At 36.6% G+C, this 13098-nt stretch overlaps 1 protein-coding gene across 6 annotated transcripts in view; it reads right to left on the reverse strand.

Annotated features, from left to right (window-relative positions):
• LOC139975151 (uncharacterized) overlaps nucleotides 1–12772 on the reverse strand; it is a 74797-nt gene extending 62025 nt beyond the window's left edge. For 4 of the 6 annotated variants that reach the window (XM_071982847.1, XM_071982829.1, XM_071982838.1 and 1 more), the window contains exon 1: nucleotides 12614–12772. The gene's annotated coding sequence lies outside the window, so the exon portion shown is untranslated. Of the gene's footprint in view, nucleotides 1–9965; nucleotides 10166–12609 lie in introns of those variants that run through there. The other 2 variants (XM_071982820.1, XM_071982811.1) reach the window with 2 other exon arrangements.
• Nucleotides 12773–13098: the final 326 nt, after the last annotated feature.

Raw genomic sequence — 13098 nt, forward strand, 5'->3', positions numbered from 1 at the left:
GTTTTAGCAAATCTCAGGAACACCATGCTTTTCTTTTTTACTTTCAGGTTTTAAATCCCTATTGTAAGATCTTGGCTGCTTCATTCTATCACTCACCTTAAGACCATACCCCATGTAACCCTGATCTCTGATCCCTTACCCCTATCCCCTAACTCACCCTTTATCTCTCTAGATCCTAATATTGTTCCCTGCATTGATTGGGGCTTCTTATCTTTGCCGACTGTTCTGTTAAACACTGAATAGATTCAAAGGAATTTTCTATCAACAATGCCATGTTGTCTTTCAAAATAAACGGTGAAGACTTTCTGCTGTACATACAATGTTCATCATAAACTGAAGGAGTTCAGTGGGGCTGTGTTCTTTAATAGTTGAGTAAAATGACATGAATGTACTGTATGTATATTTCCACTTTCAACCAGATTCACTTATATCCAAACTGGCTATAAAGCTTAGGCCCAAGATCTGTCCATGAAACTTTACCAAATGATGCCATCTTTAAGCCAGTGCAACTTTTCCTGAAAAAGGTGCAACAAACAGCTCCAAAAAGTTTGTTTAGAAGTTCTAAGAAAGACTTGAGCCAGAAATCTCCCTGATGGAAAATGAAGGGTGATTTGTTTGTTCAATAAACCTAAGAAACATTCCACCCACCATTTGGGATATAAGCAGTGCTCTCAATTGAAGAAACTTTTGCCAAAAGGGGGAGGGGTGGGAGAGGAGGGTGAAGAAGTCTGGTAAGGTTGAGGGGTGGGAGGGGAGTGGGATGAGGAGCAGTAGGAGGGGTTAACCCATTACACTACCTACTTCCTATCTCTGGTTAAAGCCCTGGAAATATGAAATTCTCTACTTGTATACTGTAAGTGAATAAATTAATATTTCTTGTCAGGGTTCAATTGCCTGGAAAAGTCGCATCCTTTCAATAGCTCCCAATTGTTATGTGCCTTAATTATTTTTGCCTTACATGGAGAAATCCTCGGTACGTTTGTAGAAACTGCAGAGTGCAGATCACGTCTCGAAAGCCCCTATAAACCAACAGTATGTATTACTGTACTGTAGGTATTAACATACTTTTTGTGTTTACACAAGCCTGAACAATGAGCCGGTTACAATGTCATCAAAGTAGAAGCAAAAGAAAGCAAACATATATCTGGATACATGCATCAACTATTCCAACAACGCTACAAAAGATATACTGTAATCGGAACGTCAAATACTTGGTATTTTGGTTGCAGGAAACCATTGAAAGGTATTGAGGGAGTGTAAAATAATACAACAGCGGAGCCACTGAGGTATTTCTTCTAGGGGTAAGGCTAACTGTTTAAGATTCTATATACCGTACTGTACATGTGTGGAATCTCGCCCAAGACAAGACTATACTTCGAGTGAACCAATCCATATGCAGACAAACTAATGTAGTGCATAACAATCCAGCATTAACTTTCTGGTACACAGCTACGACATGCTTCGATCGCCCTTGATTATAGGGATGCACCGGATATTCGGTCCGGCCGGACTATCCGGCCGGATAGTGAGCAATTATCCGGTTCCGGTTCCGGCCAGATCTTTTTCAAAATCTGGCCTGAATTATTCCTTAAAAAGGTGTTGGTATTAACTTAAATCAATGTAAACTATTTCCAAAAATTAATAAAAACATTCAAAGTAAGGAAAAATTAGGTTTAACATGTTTAATTTAATTTTCTCAATGGTTTATTTCACCTTCTTTAATATGCCTATACCTCACCTAAGATTTGCTCCTTGTTTCATACTTCTACTTCTTATTAATGATTTTCTTTTGTGTAATGAAAAAATCCGGTTCCGGCCGGATTTCATGTACTATCCGGCAAAATCCGGTTCCGGCCGGATCCAAAAACTTGGATCCGGTGCATCCCAACTCGATTATAACCTTACATTCGGTCTGTATTCCGGTAAGAGGCGAGTTAAATGGTACTGTACAGTAGCAAACCGTAATGAACAACTTAGCGCACTGCATGACTAGTAAAAGTTTGCAAGATTAATTTCATATTTTGCTCTTGATATAGATTTTGGATGATTTTGTTTTGTTGTTCGACATTGAAGCAAAGTACAACATACGGTAACGACTGACTGAGTATTTAATTAAGCTAGGGGATGTACGTACATAAAATGGTCCTCCTTCATCTTAAGGACTGGTGGTCTGACAAACTTAATCAGAACCTGGTAATAACTAATCAAATGTTCGACTTTTGTCTGGCATTTTGGAGCTCTGCACTGTGACATTTATAAAATACTATCAATGGTTCATATCTACCAAAAAAACTGCTACCTTCTTTTTGCACAGTTGGTATAGCAAAATTCCTGTTTGGCCATGCGATACAGAACAAAGTATTCCCTAAAGACTTAAATCGGAGGGACTTGTCAAGCCTTAAAAATCCTCCCTGACTATATATCATGCAATTACTCAGTTCAAATGTCTGATATGTAGATGATACATGACAGTAATGGTACTACAGATCTTCATATAAGATATACCGCACATGGTGTGCGAGGAAGAAGGAGGTTGTAGTAATGATTGATACTACCAGCATTAATTAACAACCAATATATATATATCAAACTTTTCACTATATTGCTTTAATGTAGATGTTAAAGCTGCAAGTTTGAAATACCACAGAAGTTCAACATCGCCTGCAGGCTGCTAACTACTGCATTTCCAGATCTCTAACGAGATGTGATGAATTCATTTCTGTTTATTTGATAAACTTTAAATAATCCTCTTCTCCTAAGAGGTCTCTTAACTCTTGGAGAGGGCAATATTGATGGTTTTGCCAGCTTCATCCACAGAGAAATCAACCATGGGAATGAAATATTGTATTGAAGTATTGTCTAATTTAGACAAGTACTGAGGATGAGCAAACTAAACCGTTTAACGACCCCCTGGGCTTTTTTTTTTTCGATGGATTTTTCTCTGCTAGAAAGTACGAGACTTCAAATGTGAGAGCATGGGACATAGTTAAAGGAGGAATCTAAATTGATATCCAACAATGCTTAATGAACTTCCAAAATTACTAGGTGAATATTGCACCATGAATCCACACCTACTTCCATACAGTATAACAAAACATGATAAATCTATGAAAATATCATAAATTTCCAAAATGTTGATGCCCACCTACAGTATAAGTCAATCCGTGGAAGATGTTCAACTATGTAGCTACTTTTTACGTACATGTCTCACTTTTAAATTTAAGCGAGAGAAGGGACAGACTTCTAGAACAATATTAAAAATATATCCCAGCCTAGCTGTCTTATTAACTTACCTCCAGGGATAGCTTAGTCTTTGGATCAATAGTTCACCACTTCTTCAACTCTCTTCTCAAAATAATCAAATAATAATCAATTGACAAGTGTCATGATCTATATTTTGTCAAGTTTTATGAATATCCCAAGGAAGAGATGCCTTTCACATTTAATACTACAATACAACACTAAACAGTACGATACATGCACTGTAAAGTACTACACTACAGTATGTACAACACAATACAGTACAATACATGTACTGTTAAGTACTACACTACAGTATGTACATCACTCTCACAGTACAATACATGTACTGTAAATTACTCCAGTGCAGTATGTACGGCACTAAACAGTACGATACATGCACTGTAAAGTACTACACTACAGTACAGTATGTACAACACAATACAGTACAATACATGTACTGTTAAGTACTACACTACAGTATGTACATCACTCTCACAGTACAATACATGTACTGTAAATTACTCCAGTGCAGTATGTACGGCACTAAACAGTACGATACATGCACTGTAAAGTACTACACTACAGTACAGTATGTACAACACAATACAGTACAATACATGTACTGTTAAGTACTACACTACAGTATGTACATCACTCTCACAGTACAATACATGTACTGTAAATTACTCCAGTGCAGTATGTACGGCACTAAACAGTACAATACATGCACTGTAAAGTACTTCACTACAGTATGTACAACACAATACAGTACAATACATGTACTGTAAAGTACTACACTACAGTATGAACGGCACTAAACAGTACGATACATGCACTGTAAAGTACTACACTACAGTAAGTACAGCACTGTAATTTACTACAGTGCAGTATGTACAACACAATACAGTACAATACATGTACTGTTAAGTACTACAGAACAGTTTGTATGGCACTATACAGTACAATACATGCACTGTAAAGTACTACACTACAGTATGTACGACACTTAAAACAGTACAGTATATGTACTGTAAAGTACTACACTACAGTTTGTACTGTACGCCACTATCAGTACAATACATGTACTGTAAATTACTACACTGTACAGTATCTTACAGTGGCTGTTGACGTGTCATTTCAAAGACCCTACATTTAACGTGATACTGAAGCATTTGTGCTTTGCACTTACAGTACATATAAGTGGTACAAACCTGTAAATTATTGGTTCCATCACCATTATTTTTGCCCTGAAAGTTTGCAAAAGAAAGAAGTAACTGAAACTTATATTCTAAGCTAGGAACTTTTAAAAGATGAGAGAGAGGAGGGGAGAGGGGAAATGAGATGAGGAGAAGAACGCCAGTAGTGAAGATACCTTTTGCCAAACTTACAGTACAGGGTACACATGTGGGGTCCAGGGGTGTAACTTTGGCTTCCACTATCAAGCCTACAATCTTGCATACAATAACCATAATTCTGCATACAACAACCATAATTCTTTTTTTTCCCCCTCAATTCCTCAAAGAAACCATAGTGGCACAATTGAGGTGTACAATATCATACTTCACCCACAATATGCTAGCTTTAACAGATAATATCTGTTTTAATACATTCTTATAATGTGTACAGTATTCAAATACATACTTCTCATTACTTGAATCACCGTCAAATCTACAAACCCAATTTTCAAATCATCATAACTATCTGTTTACTGTGTTTAGTACACCTTTGTTCCCATACAACATCCTCTCTGAGCCTAACACTTCATCGCTGGCTCGGTCATACCAAACAGAATCAGCAAATCAAGAAGAAGAATAAACCTTCCTTCCACCACAAAGGAATGAGTCATCCCGGCAGAAGACCAGTTTAATTTTCTTGATGAAACCCACTTAGAGGTAAAGCATAATTTGTCTGTCACTTTTTGTTATTGTGTAAATAATTAAATTCATGATAATGCAATTACTCAGTGTCGGATTTTGCCCAGAGTGACAGTCATGGGTAGTTTTGACGATTACGAATCGCGCGTCGTGGCGCAGTGCGTGACACGGTGATGTGTGAAACTATGATCACATTCTAATAATATCAGGGTCTTTTCGACCTGCGTATCAAATGTACTACGTATAATACATTTTGTTGCAAGAAGATAACGTTACGTTATTTTTTACCCGAATTTTGTTTTCTGAATTTCTTCCCTCATATTTATAGAAATAATAACTTAAAAAGTTGGTCACTAACATAAATAATTACATGTGAGGTGGAGGTAAGGGAGGTGAGGATTAGAGAAGGTGGAGGTAAGGACAGGGCTGGGTGAGTCTGGGAAGGATATATCACATAGATGAATAGCTGATCGTCCTTTATATGTTCTTAAACTTTTGGTACAAATTTATCACATTTTGTATTTAATTTTAAAATTTGGAAGACACATGTCAGATGTTTAATACAGTCTATGGCTTGCTGCGTGCTGCCAAATAAATAATCAGGATTAGCCACGGTTGTCAAATGATGGATTAGCTGCTAGATTTCATGATTTTATGTAGACAGCTGAGATATGCATGGCTAACATTAACCAAACATTCCATCTCAAATTATAGCTGATCTCTGTTAAACAATTAACTTGAAAACTTTGTACGTCATTCCTGCGGGGAATTGTTTAAACGTGGTGGGAAAGGAGGAAATTTGAAGTGAAACCGGAAAAACTATTGTGGCTGAAAGAGAAAAATTTTCCCATAGACTCAGTAGCTAAACATTAGATTGATCAGGAAGTTTGGGAACAATGGAATTAGTCACATAGTTTTGTTGGATGTTAATCATACATATCTATGTATATTTAACAAATATAAATAAAGGTCTTTACGAAAGAAAGTATGTTTTGATTGATAACATTGTCAAAAGTGCTCAATCTTCCGTTTGAACTGCAATGTTACAGTGTTATACAGACTATGATTGATAACGTTTGTAAAAGCTGACACACTAACACTGCTTCACTGTAATTGTATAAATTAATCAACATACAGATCTATACCGCACATGATTAGTCGTCTCAATCCCCTTCTCAAGCTTTGCTAGTATTTTCATTTTGGGCCTACTGCCGTTACCACTGTTATGGTAGTACGAAATTATCGAAATATGACTCATACATGCCAGCACCCCCCGACAGTCAGACGTAGACGAAACAAGGAAACAAAGAGATCTCATCGAGCAATGTAATAAAGTGACAAGGACTCGCCAAATGGGTTGAGGAAAATGAGAGGCAAGTCGGACGTCATAGGTACAGTACTCGGATCTGATGCAATTATTGGATAAATTATACAAGACGGGACTGACTGAAAAGTGAATGAGACCAATTTCATCTTTGAAACTAACGTGGAATAATTTAAACATTTACTCTTAGAAGCAAGCAAGTCTTATGGAGTCATTTCTTAGATGATCTAGGGAATAATAAGAATTTTAAACGAAAATTAGACCGAAACGAATTACCTTGCCTCGAAAAAATTAAAATTAAAAACCAACTTGTCTGTGAGAATTGAGCTCTTGTGGGATAATATGTATAAGGTAATTAGGCATAGTTGGGCTTTGATTACCCAAGAGATGAATAATATATGAGTTATGTATGGAATTAAAGCCAGGTATACAGGTACCTTAGTAACTGCACTGTATTATACTAGAAGGTAGGTCAGATGTTTTCATAGAGACTGACTGTGCCGTCCCACACATTACATACGAAACGGTAATTGTGGGTAGGCAACATAGTGTAGAGGGTATATGTATATCAAAATTTTGCTCGACAATTTTGCTCGACAAAGACAGCTTGAAATTAACCTTGATAAAGTTATGTTATATAGCAAATTCTTTTGCCACAAGATGTCTACTGCTACTTGGAAGGCTAAAACTATTTACTTAATATCAGGTACAACATCATCTTTTGTCTTGACTCTTATGCAAATTACTAATGGCAATTAGCACGGTGGCAAGCTGGTTTGCAAAGGCAGGAGGGGTTTGGAATTAAAGGGGGGAGTGGGATGGGGTCAGGTCTAGATGAATCTGCCATGGGGAAGTTCTATGTTTTAACTCTTTATACTAAACCAACTGAATCATTTGCTATACATCAGACATTTGACTTTTTTTACTACTTTAACTAATTTATGCAACACACTAAATATTTTCCTTTTCCAAGTCTATGCATGGTAGGAATCCTTGTTTGTACCCTTGCTTGCTTTAACCCTGTCCAAAAATTGCCCTCTCAGAAGACTTTTACCAAAACCATTCCATTACTGTAACTTCAGTTCTTATAGAAAATTCACAGATCTAGAGCTTTTTTTTGTTCCGGAATGGCTTCAATTAACATTCTCTCCAAAATTACTGACACAAAAATAGCCCTCATTTACAGAAAAGAGATTATGGCTTCAAACTGAGAGTTTCTTTCTCCAGATTTGATCTTTGTGTCTAGGTTGTGAACATCTATTCATACAAACCAACAATCGCAAAGAATCAGGATAGCCTTGGGTTTCGTCTTAAAGGTGTACGCAGGAAAATGACCTTTTCTTCTCGACAAACAGTGCACGTTAAGCAAAACAAGGCAAAAAATACTGTAGATCTGTGCATATTTTTTGCTGTAAGTACTGTAGGTTGGCAAAGTTGCTGGAACAACGCTGACTGGTGATATTGTGAAGGCCTGGTCCATAGTGTTATTGTGTGCCATTAGTACAGTATATACAGTAGCACACTTAATAGAAGGATGGATCTGAACTCTTCCATCTTCCGTGAGAAAGAATTTTCAAGAGTGGTTAAAATAACCGTTCAATGTTATTTTGTGTGTTGTGTTTGTTTAATTGTATGTTAGTTTGTTTGTTTTAGATTATTCTGAACTTTACTGAAAAATATTTGACAACACTATTTTAAAAGATTTGAATATTCTGTCTCTTGTGTTCAGAACAAGACCTCCAGGCAGAAGGCCAGATCAGTACGGTACCAAATATATGGTCCACAAAAAGCAACGTTTTAGTTCTATAAAATTATCATTTGGTTTAGTTACCAGTGACCACTAAATGAGTGGTCACACAAGGACAGCCACCAACTAAGGACTGGATAGCCACGTTAGTAGAGCATTGATTTATATAGCACTGAACAGTACTAGTGTACACTCAAGCTCATGAATAAACAAATTGGTCAGCCAGTCGTTGGGGCAGTTTCTTCAATGTTTTCAAATATATTTCAACTACAAGCTGTTCACAAGCTTACGCAGATTTATAAGTTTATAATAATAATAACTGAAAAGTAAAACAAAGGTCCTTCAATAATCTGAAACATATTTTATCAAGGGTTCAGTACAAGACATGCCACAAACTAACAGACAATGGAAGTAATACGCTAGATATTATTTGAACCAAAAACTGTCTGAGAATTCATGTTTGAAAAAAATCTGGTTTTTATTATACCACTTACATGTACTCTTCTTTCACGTTATTCCTTTTTAACAGTAACGTTGTTGTCAAACAGGATTTAAAACAGTTACACAGTGAGATAGTTTCATCCCCCCCCCACCAGGCACCATCCCACCAAAGGAACTTTCTCTGTAAACTATATACTTGTGATCCACTGGCCTCTTCAACTTTCCACACAGTTATATGTTTTCCAACTTTTCACACGTATCATTATCAGCCTCCATTTTTTCAACTATTCAATTATTTGTTGAGGGCCTTCAAAAGTGACCAACAAGTTGTATTGTAACGAGTGAGTTTCCTAACGGATGAACCTGCCAATGGCCTCCTGTACAAAATAAATGCCTTTAGAAAAAGGTTTGTTCCTAATTGACAGATACAATGTTTTAACAAAAGTGTACATTGCCGCTGTCAACCAAAGAAAAATAGAGAAAGCATCCTTTGCTTGAACTGTCAACAAGACTTTCAGTTTTGTTTAATCACCCAAGATGTAAATACCTGCTCAGGCAAATAAGGCTGAGAAAGCACAGGGCTTTAATCTGAGACTAGGAAACAATGTACTCACACCCCGTAACAGAATTTATGCATGCATGCATTAAATGATCCATAACTAAGTCCAGGCCAAAAGAGTGTCGGGTGGGGATAATCTAGGTGTACAGTATATCTTTTTAATGGCGCAATTCTTATTTCTTAAAGAGGATTCAAGGAAACACGACCTAGGGTAAATTTACAAGGGAATTTTTTACTGCACAGATACACTGTACCTTCACTGATACTCATGGATACCTCTTTGGCTGAATTCTAACATTTGTTTCCGATAAATATACAGAAGTTCTCTGTTTTGCTCTTGAAGCACAAAATTTTTAAACTTCTACAGTAGTGATACATATATTGTGATTGGCAAATTTGTTAGGAGTACCTGTATTAAATCAATATAAATATATATCAATTTGATATAAACAGGAGGGCAAGGGTAAAACACCCTCCTCCCATTTTGCAATCCAAATAATATCTCATGAGCAAATAATTTAATCAACAATCATAAAAGTTTTTCTAAATTCTCGCTTTCTGAAGAAATTTAATACGATTTAAATCATTCACTGTTATTAAACGAAAAGCAAAGCCCAAACATCTGCTGACAAAATTCCATGATATAGACTTAAGAAGTAAAGAAGTTTGTAAGAAAACTTTTAAGTTAACAAACACATAACAAATCAGTCAGTGGTGGGGAGGATACTGATGATCATTTAATGAGAAACTTTGTATAAAATATCTGTCCTCACTTACCATAAAGTAAACAGAAGCACAATCACAGTATTAAACTTCAGAGGTCAATGTTACTGACTTTTTATGTATTATTGATCCAAACTAAAATTCCTGATATTCTGTAACATAACTTACATATATACTGTATAAGTCCTGCATATAGCTTCCGTAATTCTGTCAGAATAAACTCTGAGCTGGTTTACAGCACATTATGAAGGCAAGCTTTTATTCTACTTCAATGTTTACATATATTTTGCACCTGACTGGTCCTAAAGAAATGCTCAGTGCTAGTCACGGACCACTCCCCCTTTTTTGACAAACTACAGTACTATTCAAACCAACTTCGGCGGATAAACAAAGCGGTGTGTAGGGGCATTGTCTAGCATATGGAAAGGGAATTCTACAGTAGGTGACATCTCTTTGTAGATTTTATAATATAACCGATCCCTTCTTTTTGACAGCGATTGGCTTATGAAAACTAGATGGCGTTATGGGACAATACCAGTCAATGAATCAAACCTAATCGACTGGAAATGTTATCAAAGCAAAAACAATTTGCTCAAGACTCAAAGGTTGGATCATCAGTTTTGTCCAAAGTGTGAACAAATTGACCTTCTGCTCTAGAAAACAAATTTGACCATATAAGTTAGCCAAGTGTTATATATGACAGCATAATTTGTAGCTCTTCCATTAAAAGCCAATTTATACAATGACCCCAAAAAAGGTCTTGTGCAATACTCATAAAAGTCTCTCAAAAGGAACCATAACCACTGGCCTATGTCTGTCAAACAACTGATTTCACTAAAAAAGAAAATGCACAATACCAGGCAACACATTAAAAAAGGAATAATTTTCAAAGCCTTTGTTTAAAGTTTTTGAAGGAGCGCTCTGAATTTCTCTCAAAAGGAACCATAACCACTGGCCTATGTCTGTCAAACAACTGATTTCACTAAAAAAGAAAATGCACAATACCAGGCAACACATTAAAAAAGGAATAATTTTCAAAGCCTTTGTTTAAAGTTTTTGAAGGAGCGCTCTGAATTTACTCTAGAGCTTTTAAAATACCAACGTTACCTGTTTCCAAAAAAACTGCTCCATAGCTCTGGACTGGTATGGCAATTAAACCACTTTGCATGGCATTTTGTGATGCACTACCGGACCAGTTATTCCCTGTCTGATGTGTATGGATGTGTACATTTGACCATTTTGCCATGCGATACCGATACCAATTATTCCATGTAAAAGATTCTGGGATAGTCATGAAGTACTCCTTTCTTTGGAATTTCTTTTCAAACTTTCCTTGAATTTACGACTGCATTAAATTTTCTCACACATAAATTTTTTAATACAAGATATGCAAAGAAATCTACAGTGCTTGAGCCTAGTACACAAATATGTATTTAAATTATGTGCATCACCATTAGATCTCATGGTTGGCTCTCACTGATGTCTCTCACTTGTAAATGAAGCAAACCAGATATCATAAACTTCAAAACAAACTGAAAAACTAATTGGTGCCCCTTAACATGGTGACTGGACATATCATAACCGTGGTAATTTCTAAGTAAGAATCATATAAAAAGTTGGACTTTGCTTTCCAAGTTTTGATACAATTTGAATTCATATAAGTTTTTGAGAGGTAACCATATGGTACTGTAGATCATGCTTATAGAATCTTACTAAACTGGCAAAGTTATGGTATATTTTTTTGGGGGGTTGAATGAAGCCTACTGAGTAGTGTAGTAGCAGTAGCCTACAAAAGGATGTACGTATTGGCATCAACAGTAAAACAAGAAATCTAACACAAAATGAGAACAAAGTGGCTATTCTTACGACTGTTCGTAAGAATAATTTCCGACTACGCATGCGCAGTTGCTATTTTTATGACAGGAGAACTATTTTTTACGACCAGGAGTAACAATAATTTCCAGTTAGGGTTAGTGTTAGGGTTAGGATTGGGGTTTAGGGTTAAAGTTAGGGTTAGTGTTAACCCTACTACATGCGCAGTTGCTTTATTTACTTTACTGCGCTTGAATTCGCCTTTGTCGTAAGGATAATTTATAAATAATTGTTACGACTAGTCGTAAGAATAGCCACGGCCAAATGAGAAACCTTAAAAACCAGTTGTCCATCTGATGTCATTGAGCCCTTTGCTGAGATTTTATATATGCAATATAATCAAGATACTTGAAATGTGCAAACATGTAATGAGCACTAGCAGTGTTGTGGCCTTTTAATTGCTGCAACAGGAATTGTGGGCTAACTTGTACATACGCTCTGGCCTAACTAGCTAAGTTTACTGAAGTGTCATTTTGCAATATGGACAACAGTGTAGACTACACAGACAAGTTTGTAATGATAGGCATAGCTAACATAGGACTATCCTGAGATAGAAATGTGATCATGAACCTGTGCCCACGTTTCATGACCTTGCCTAACTTAGGTCTAACTTGTAAGGCCTACAGCTACAAGGGTAGAGTAGCCTAGGCCTAGGTCCCCTAACCAGCCTAGGCTAATTCTAGGCCTAACTAAGGTCCACTATTTTTGTAGGCTAGCTTATGCCAAGAACTGTTGTGTGTTAGACATGTCCTTTGCAACAAACTATTTGTTGTGGTTTAAAACACTGTATTCTCAACTTAAGAAATTTGTCTGAATATTTGCTTACTCACATATGCTTGACCTTCAGCCTTTCAAATTCAACATGCAATGCAGCACGATTATCCCTGTCAGCTGCTGAGCTACTGTTATTGCCTCGGAGCTGCACGTTGATAACACCAGCGCATGTGAAGTTGGTCATATCTGCGTGCGGCCTACTACTGTACTGTATACGTTGGATACGGTCTGCTCAGTCGAAGTTAAATGCATACCAGGTACCGTTTGTTAGACTGTGTGTTTGTTTACAAAGCACGCCCCCATTTTCAGTGAGTTGTTGCCTTAGATATTAAAGAAAAATTCATTGTCCTGATTAACCTATCACTCAGAAACATTTATATAGCGCCAATATCAATAAAAGTTGTTCAAAGGCGATACGAGACAGGTAGATGATATTAACTATCATACGCTTGTTCATACGGGTAGTGTTTTAGCAGTTTCTTGAAAATATCAATAGTCTGAGCGTTTCTGATACGAAGGAAAAACATAAGGATATCTGTAG

This window comes from Apostichopus japonicus, chromosome 2 (assembly GCF_037975245.1).
Source record: "Apostichopus japonicus isolate 1M-3 chromosome 2, ASM3797524v1, whole genome shotgun sequence".
Classification (NCBI taxonomy): domain Eukaryota; kingdom Metazoa; phylum Echinodermata; class Holothuroidea; order Aspidochirotida; family Stichopodidae; genus Apostichopus; species Apostichopus japonicus.